Below are 9,837 nucleotides of genomic sequence, written 5' to 3'. Positions count from 1 at the left end.
TACAGAACAATAAAATTTTATCCAGAAGAAAGAAAAATTTGATAATGGCCAGAAAACAGTTGGAAAAAATATAATACTTATCAAATTATAACCAATATGATACTACTGTGATAAATAAAATCATTCAGTCTTGATTCCATGTTGGAGAACTGTGAAATTTTCTGCCTTGCACTTACACTGACCTCTTTTCTCTAGGTACCAAGACTGACCCTCTTTCTCTTAATTCCTTCTTGGAGTCACCACTTCCAAGAACAGGACAAAATGGACTGAGACAGGCTAAATTACAAAGAAAACAACTCCTTTCTGCAGGATCACAACACCTACTTGACAAAAGTCTACCAAAATTGTCCACAGTTCTTTCTGCTATAAAACCTTTCTTGATCCCCATGCTTGGGGGGACACTCTCTTTGATTGTTCTCTCTATTTTAACTGCTTGAACAAAGTACCCATTCCATTGCATTTGAGTCTCATCATTTTCAAAAGTTAGACACCATAGAGGATTAATTCCAGGAATAAGTGAATTTAGGAACAGGTTTTTAAGGATTACTCTATAATAAAAATAATATTTAAAGCAGTGAGGAAAGAATGGAAGATTTAATAAATCATGGTAGGGCTACTAGTCAGTCATCTGGAATAAAAATTTATACATACCTCATATATTACAACAAACAAATTTCTCATGGATTCAAGAATATTTAGAGACCATATGTGCTTTTTAAAAAAAATACTAAATTCTTGGATTAGGAAAGCATGACACCAAAGACAAACCACAAAGTTTGATAACCAAAAAGTTTTATTAGAGAAATATTAAACATTTCAATCTTGGGGGGAGGGGATGAACAAGATTTAAAACCTAATAAACTAGGAAAACATATTTGTTACAGATATGAGAGACAAGTAATTTGTTTTAATTAATAAGCAGGTTTTACAAATCAATAAAGGGATCAACACTGAAATAAAGATAGGTTAAACACAAACAGGCTTTTAACAAAAAAGAAAATGCAAATGAATAATAAGAACAGAGAGAAAAGTCATCAAGAGAAAATTAAATTCTGTGTTAAAGTAGAAGAATATTTGGCACAAAAATTTTAAGATATCCAGGATTTACGTGAGTTTGAGAAATTGTTCATTCTCATTCATTTCTACTGTCAGTATAATTCATCAAAGATTCCAGAGGCTAGTCTGTATCAAAGTTTTAAATGAGTAAGTGTTTTACTCAAGTAATTCCACTTCTTGGGGTGTATACTGAGCTAATAATTGTTCAAGACTTATATAAAGAATGTCCTTCACAGTTTAGTTGAGTCAATACAAACATTCAAAAGATTTTATTGGTAAAGTAAATTATGATCATCATTACTGTACAAAGTACAGTAATAAGCAGCAGCCATTAAATACGATAAAGTAGAAGAAGTATACTAAATCATACAAGGGATATTCAAAATATATTCTGAATTTTTTTTTTTAAAGACACACTCCAGTAACAAAACAGAGCAGTCTATGCAAGGTATGTATTCATGGAGATATGACAGTGTCTGTCATAAGGAAAGCGCTCAAATAGTGGTGCCTGTCCTTTCTAGTTAGGTTATGTGAATGTTTTAAGAATTTATTGTGTCAGTGAACTTGGTGTGTATGCATATTTTTGTGAAAGAAGTTATTTCTGTATATGACTTGTATATTTTGTGTTTGTCCATCCATCAATTGTAGGAATTACCACCAAAAGCTATCTTGAGAATAAGGCAGGTACTAAACAAATATAACAATAAATAAAAGTGATACACTTATTATGTAAAAATACTTGCATGTCTATATGTGTGAATTATCGTTCATCAGTAAATACTGGGTTGCCCAAAAATTTCCTTCGGTTTTTTTTTTTTTTTTAACATCTTTATTGGAGTTCGGTTTTTAAGTAAAAATAAAAGACACATTTTTCATTTTCACCAAGAACTGTATTGAACAACGTATTCACCGTTTTGTTCCACTACTTTCTGCCACTTTTCAGGCAACTTCATAATTCCATCTTCCCAAAACTTTTTATCTTTTTGAGCAAAGAACTGTTCCAGGTGCCTTTTACAGTCTTCCAGGGAATTGAAATTTTTTTACATTAAGAGAATTTTGTAAAGACCGAAATAAATGGAAATCTGAAGGTGCAATGTCTGGTGAATATGATGGATGAATCAGAACTTCCCAGCCAAGCTGTAACAGTTTTTGCCTCATCATCAAAGAAACATGTGGTCTTGCGCTATCCTGATGGAAGATAATGCGTTTTCTGTTGACGAATTCCGGACGCTTTTCATCAGGTGCTGCTTTCAGTTGTTCGAATTACGAGCTGTACTTGTTGGAATTAATCGTTTGGTTTTCTGGAAGGAGCTCACAATAGAGGACTCCCTTCCAATCCCACCATATACACAACATCACCTTCTTTGGATGAAGACCGGCCTTTGGTGTGGTTGGTGGTGATTCATTTCACTTGCCCCACGATCTCTTTCTTCCATTCCACATTGTTGTACAGTATCCACTTTTCATCGCCCATCACAATTTGTTTTAAAAGCGGAACGTTTTCGTTACATTTAAGTAGAGAATCGCATGCAGAAATATGGTCAAGAAGGTTTTCTTCGCTTAACTTATGTGGAACCCAAACATCAAAGCGATTCACATAACCAAGCTGGTACAAATGATTTTCAACGCTTGATTTGGATATTTTGAGTATGTCGACTATCTCCCACGTGGTATAACGTTGATTGTTCTCAATTAATGTCTCAATTTGATCGCTATCAACTTCAACTGGTCTACCCGACCGTGGAGCATCATCCAGCGAGAAATCTACAGCACGAAACTTCACAAACCACTTTTGACACATTCGATCAGTCACAGCACCTTCTCCAGACACTGCACAAATCTTTTTTGGCGTTTCAGTTGCGTTTTTACCTTTCTTGATATAAATAATAAAGGATAATATGCCGAAAATGTTGCTTTTTCCTTCCATCTTCAATATTAAAATGGCTACACAAAAAGTCACCAATTTTGATGGTTTTTTTAAAATGTACGCTGATAAGACAGCTGTCACAATACAATCTAACAAAATTGTTTCGAATGAAGTTAAAGACAACTAAACGCTACTAGAGCCATCTTATAGAAAAAACTGAACGAACATTTTGGCCAACCCAATAGAAACTACATCCATGGTTCCCCAGGCCAAAATCTGACATGATTTGTTTGGGGAGAATTATAAGATGATCCTTAAAGACCTGTAATTTGCTTCTAAAGTATGGCAAAGGTGAGAGGATATTATGGTAGAAATGAAGGGATTTTGCAAGTGTAATTAAGGTCTTTAATTATTTGAATTTAAATTAATCAAAAGGGAGATTTATTCGTTCTGGTCCTTTCCTAATTAGGTGATCCCTTTAAAAGAGAGTCTAAAGATCAGAGACAAGAATGAAGAAACGTTCATCCTGGCATCGAAGCTGCAAGCCACCTTGAGTTCTACAGCTGCAAGAAAATGAACTTGCTAACAACCATGTTAATCTGGAAGAGGACTCCAAACCTCAGGTGAGATCCTAACCCCGGATGACACCTTGATTGCAGCCTTGTGTGACTCTGAGCAGAGGACTTAGCTAGCCCATACCTGGACTGTTGGCACAGGGAAACTATAATAATTGTGTGTTGTTTTAAGGCACTGATTTTGTGGCAATGTGTTAGGCAGCATAGAAAACACACATTATGATTTAAGTCTCCTTCCTTCTAGGTCCCTGCTATGGACTGAATTGTGTCCCCTCAAAATTCATTTGTTGAAGACTTAACCCCCAATGCAACTGTATTTGGAGACAGAGTCTTTAGGAGGTGATAAAGGTTAAGTGAGGTCATAAGAGTGGGGCCCTAATCTGATAGAACTGGTAGCCTTATAAGAAGAGGAAGAAAGATAAATCAATCCCTCTCTCTCCCCATGCACTCAGACAAAAGGACATATGAGGAAAAAGTAGCCATCTTCAACCCAAGGAGGAAATTCTCACCAGATACCAAGCTAGCTGGCACCTTGATCTTGGACTTCCAGTCCTCAGAAATCTGAGAAAATAATTTTCTGTTGCTTAAGCCACCCAGTCTATGGTTTGCATTTCTGTAATCTTACATAAGTAGAGTCATACAGTGTGCATTCTTTTTTGACTGGCTTCATTCACTCAGCATAATTAGTCTGAGATTCATTCATGTTGTTATGTGTATCAATAGCTTGTTTCTTTTCAACTCTTATGTAGTATTCCATTTTATGGTTACCATTATTTGTATATCCATTCACCTGCTGAAGGACATCTGGATTGTTTCCAGCTTTGGGTTATTAAAAATAAAGCTGCTACAAACTTCATGTATATGTCTTTGTATGAACATATGCTTTCACTACTCTTGGGTAAATATCTAGGAAGGGAAGGACTGGGTCACATGTAGGTATATGTTTAACTTTTTAGGAAACTGCCCAACAGTTATCCAAAATGATTATACCAGTTTATATTCCAACATGAATGCTAATCATACTGTAATATATAAATGTATCAAATCAACATACTGTATACCTTAAACTTATAATATTATACGCCAAATATATTTCAATTAAAAAAAACAGGTTTATCAGAGCATGACTGCAGGTAAGGGATTTCAAAGTATTTGTCATTTAAAGAATAGGCAGACTAAGGTCCTGGCATTTGGTTTAAAGGGACAGACTCTGTTTAAAGGAAAAAGGATGACTTAAAAGGACAGTCTTCCAAATGCCAGCTTCTGGGGGACAAAAAAAAAAAAGCAAACAGTAAGGAAGAAGGGTTGTTTGGTAACTGGGTGGTGAAGAAGAACAGAAGAAAAGAGGGGGAATTCCCTGGCAGTCCAGTCGTTAGGACTCTGTGCTTTCACTATGAAGGGCCTGGGTTCAGTCCCTGGTTTGGGAACTGAGATTCCACAAACCGTGTGGCACAGACAAAAAAAAAACAAGAAAAGAAAAGAGGAAATTTTAGGGTCTTATAAAACAAAAGAGAGCCATAAAATCAGAGAATGACCCTTCCTTACCCAGCAAAACGAGCAAATAATAAACCGACTAAACTGCCTAGACATGGCTGGCCTGACAGAAAAGCATATCATTAAACTAAGAATTATGTAAAACTCCTTAATTTCACAAAAATGAACAAGTAGAAAATAAAATATTGCAGAAAATGAGCATATAATTTTCACACAACTAAATGAGGAAAGCTCCTCCCACAAACAAAACACAAATCATAAAAACAACTCTAAGTCTACTCCAAACAGAATTAAATATACTTTAAAAAGCATTTGAGGATGTAAAAAAAAAAAAGAAAGAAAGAAAAATCACCGTGAAAGGAGCTTGGAAGTTGTCACTAAGTTCTAGCGATAAGTAAAAAGCTGAACAAACTGAAAAATCAAAAATTCTTCTTAGATCCAAGACAGAAGTGAGGTCACAGTACAAACCACTGTCCAAAAATTGGAGAGATAGACAAGTAGATATAGAGAATCACAACTTATTGGGGCACAAGCCTCCAAGGGAACCAGTACCAGAGGAGGAAAACTTCAGCTGTAATTGAGAAATTGCTGGAGGCTCAATGTGGACAAGTCTGGGAGTTAGAAATTCCAGAGGGCGCCCGGTTTTGGGAGATCTCCAGAAACTCTACCAGATTCTCACAGTGAATATTGGAGAAAAATTCCCTCGTGCTTCTAGCAAAGGAAGGAGAAAAGTAAACATTTTGAAATATGCCAGAGCATGCCAGTCTTCTGAACAAGACCTTCCCTCAAAAGAAACCATTTTACCAGAGCCTAACCTATTGGGGTTTTATCAGAGCCTAACTGATGCAGGGGGAAGGGGAATACCCAACTCCAGCCCACCCTAGCTATCCTGTGCCACCTAAGAGAGTAGAAAATAACTGAGAAGCACTGGTGAAGTTCACAGTCCAGGGGTATATGTTCATCAAAAGACTGAGACCTCATCATCACAGAACACTTCCTCTCCCCACATACCTTTTCATCACATCACTAAAGGCCTGTTTGCTGGAGTTCCTTTCACCCAGTACATCATGTCTGGCTTTCAAAAAAACATCATGAGGCATGCTAAAAGTCAAAAAGCACAGTGTGTAGAGATTGAAGGCATCAGAACCAGACTCAGATATGACATAAATGTTGGAATTAACTGACTACAGGTTTAAAATAGCTGTGATTAACATGCCAAGGGTTCTATCGGAAAAGGAAGACAACATGCAAGAACAGATAGGTAACATAAGCAGAAAGTTGAAAATTCTTAGGAAAAAATCAAAATAAATTATAGCAATCAAAAATAGTGTAATAGAAATGAAGAATCCCTTTGACAGGCTCATTAGTAGACTGGGTAGAGCTAAGGAAAGAATCTGAGCTTGAGGATATGTCAAGAGAAACTTCCAAAGCTGAAAAGCAAAGAGAAAAAAGACTACTCCCCCCCAAAATTATATTGTATCTAACTTCTTGAAAACTATGCAAGAAAAAAGAAAGTAGAATAAAATATTTAAAGTGTTGAAAGGAAAAATCCACCAATAAGTCTATATTCTTTGAAATATACTTTACTTCAAAGTAAAGGTGAAGTAAAGACATTTTCAGACAAACAAAAATTGAGAGAATTTGTTGCCAGTGGACCTGCCTTTGCACGAAATATTAAAAGTTCTTCAGAGAGAAGAAAAGTATACAGATCAGAAACTCAGATCAACATAAAGAATGGAAGAATGTTAGAGACGAAATAAGTGAAAGTAAAATAAAAACTTTTATTTTTCTTAATCTTAATTGATCTAATAGATGATAGTTTATTCAAAATAATAACAGCAACAATGTACTAGATGATTATACCTTATGTGTAAGTGAAATTAATGACAGCAGTGATACAGTGGAAGGGAGGGAGGAATTAGAAATACTTTATTATTATAATGTACTTGCTCTACCCATGAAGCAGTACAGTGTTACTTGAAAGTAGATTTGGATCAGTTGTAAATGTAAATTGTAAACTCTATGGCAACCACTAAGAAAAGAAAAAAAAGAAGAATTGATATGCTAAGAAAGGTGAGAAAAGGGAATCATATAAAATGCTCAATTGAAACCACAAAAGTGTAGGAAAAGAGTGGAAGACAAAAAAAGGAACATAGGAGAACAAACATAAAACAGTAACAACTGTTATATATTAATCTATCTATGTCAGTAATCACTTTGTCAATGGTCTAATTACACCAATTAAAAGACGGAGACTTTCAGAGTGGATCAAAAAACAAGACCCAACTATATATTGTTTACAAGAAACTCATTTTAAGTATAAAGACACATACAGATTAAAAGTAAATGGAAGGAGAAATATATACCATGCCAACACTAATTTTAAAAAAGCAGGAGTAGCTATAGTAATTTCAGACAGAGCAGACTTCAAGGAAGAGCAAGGAAGATTTTCAGGGATAAAGAGGGGCATTATACTGGGACTTCCCTGGTGTTCCAGTGGCTAAGACTCCATGCTCCCAATTCAGGGGGCCCGGGTTCGATCCCTAGTCAGGGAACTAGATCCCGCATGCTGCAACTAAGAGCCCGTGTGCCGCAACTAAGAGCTTGTGTGACACAACTAAAGATCCCACATGCCACAACCAAGAGCCCATGTGCTGCAACTAAGACCTGGCACAGCCAAATAAATAAATAAATATTAAAAAAAGAAGGGCATTATATAATAATAAAGGAGTTAATTCTCTAAGAAGACATAACATTATATGCACCTAACAATGGAACATCAAACTACATGAGGCTAAAACTGATAGAACTGCAAGGAGAAATGGACAAATTGACTATTATAGTTGGAGACTTCAACATTCCCCTATCAGAAATGACCAGATCAGCAAGCAGAAAATCAATAAAAATAGAGCTGATCTTAACTGCATCATCTAGAGATTACTTCATCCAAAATCAAAAGAGTACACATTCTTCTCAAGTTCACATGGAACATTCACCAAGATAAACCACATTCTGGGCCATAAAACACACCTTAACACATTTAAAAGAACAGAAATCATACAGTGTATGCTCACAGAACACCATGGAATTAAACTAGAAATCAATAACAGAAAGAAAGCTGGAGAATTGCCAAACACTTGGAGATTAAACAACATACTTCTAACCAATACATGGGTCAAAGAAGAAATATCAAGAGAAATTTTAAAATATTTTGAACTAAATTAAAATGAAAATACAACTTATTAAAATCTGTGGGATGCCACAAAAATGATACTTAGGGGGAAATTTATAGCATTGAATGTATATATTAGAAAAGAAGAATAATATTAAATCAACTATCTAAGCCTCCATGATAGAAAACTAGAAAAAGAACAGCAAATTAAATCCTCAGTAAGTAGAAGAAAAGAAATAATAACAGTTAGAGCAGAAATCAGGAAATCAGGAGAGACAAATCAATGAAACCAAAAGCTGGCTCTTTGAAAGATCAATAAAATTGGTAAGTCTCTATCTAGGCTAAATAAGAAAAAAAGAGAAAATAAATTACTTATATCAGAAATGAAAGAGGGGCAATCATTAATAACCCCATGGACATTAAAAGGTATAAAGGAATAATGAGAACAACCCTTTGCCCACAAACTTGATAACCTAAATAAACTGACCAATTCGTTGGTAGACACAATCTACCAGAAAGAGGAGAAAGAGATCATCTGAATAGGACTATGTATATTAAAGAAATTGAATCAATAATTAATAACCTTCCAAAACAGAAAACACCAGGCCTTGTGGGTTCACTAGTGAATTCTACCAAACATTTATGGAAGAAATGATACCAATTCTCCACAATCTCTTTCAGAAAACAGGTTATCAGAGTTAATGTCATGAGTGGTGGGACAGGTCAACATCTAACTCAGCAGGGCAATGCATCATTTTTGTGGTGTTCCTGCCAGGAATCCATAACCTGATACTGGTCATGAGGAAATATCAGCCAGATACAGATAGAGAGTCAGGCTACAGAGTGAGAAGCCTGTACTCTAAAACAAAACAGAAACAAAATGAAACAAAGAAAAAACTGTCTAAGACTGCACTGCTCAATGTGGGCAGTAGACGTGTAATTACTGATCAATTGAAATGTGGATAGTATGAACTGAGATGTGCTTTAAGTTTAAATGTACATCATATTTCAAAGCCTTTGTATGAAGAAAAAGATTGTGAAATATTTCAACAATTTTTTATATTGGTTACATGTTGAAATGATAATATTTTGATATACGGGTACCCCCCGCTCTCTGAAGAAGTGTTCCTCTGAAACCTTTGGTAAGCTGAAATGGCATAAAGCGAAGAAGTAATTTACCTGAGGATACATTTTGCTAATGGATGCACAAAATAAATCAAGATAAAACACAGATGCCCACAGACACAGTTCAAAGCTATGGCAGCTTGATGCTGAGTGTAGTTCCCAGAGAAGGAGCTTGGTGGTACCACTCTCACTGCTTGGGGTATGAGCTGGATCTATAATGGCTCCATGCAAAACAAATACTGAATGCTATTTTTGCTTTTTACCTTTCTTTGTAAAGCAAAAATCCTCTTTGGATTTCTTTTGGCTAGCAAAAATGGGTACTAATGTAGGTCTTTCACAAAAGCAAATTGGCATAAAGTGAACTCTTGAAAAGCAGGGGGTACGTACTTGTACCAGGATAAGGTATCATTGAAATTATCTTTTTTTTTCTCTGTTTCTTCTTTCTTTAATGTGGCTACTAGAATACTTTAAATTATACATGCAGCTTGCATTATATTTTTATTGGTCAGTGCTTATCGAGGACATGAGGGACAGGGAAGGACTGTTAT

Source organism: Balaenoptera musculus, chromosome 16, assembly GCF_009873245.2.
Source record: "Balaenoptera musculus isolate JJ_BM4_2016_0621 chromosome 16, mBalMus1.pri.v3, whole genome shotgun sequence".
Lineage (NCBI taxonomy): Eukaryota > Metazoa > Chordata > Mammalia > Artiodactyla > Balaenopteridae > Balaenoptera > Balaenoptera musculus.
The sequence above is the reverse complement of the archived record's forward strand: the minus strand, read 5'-3'. Positions refer to the sequence as shown.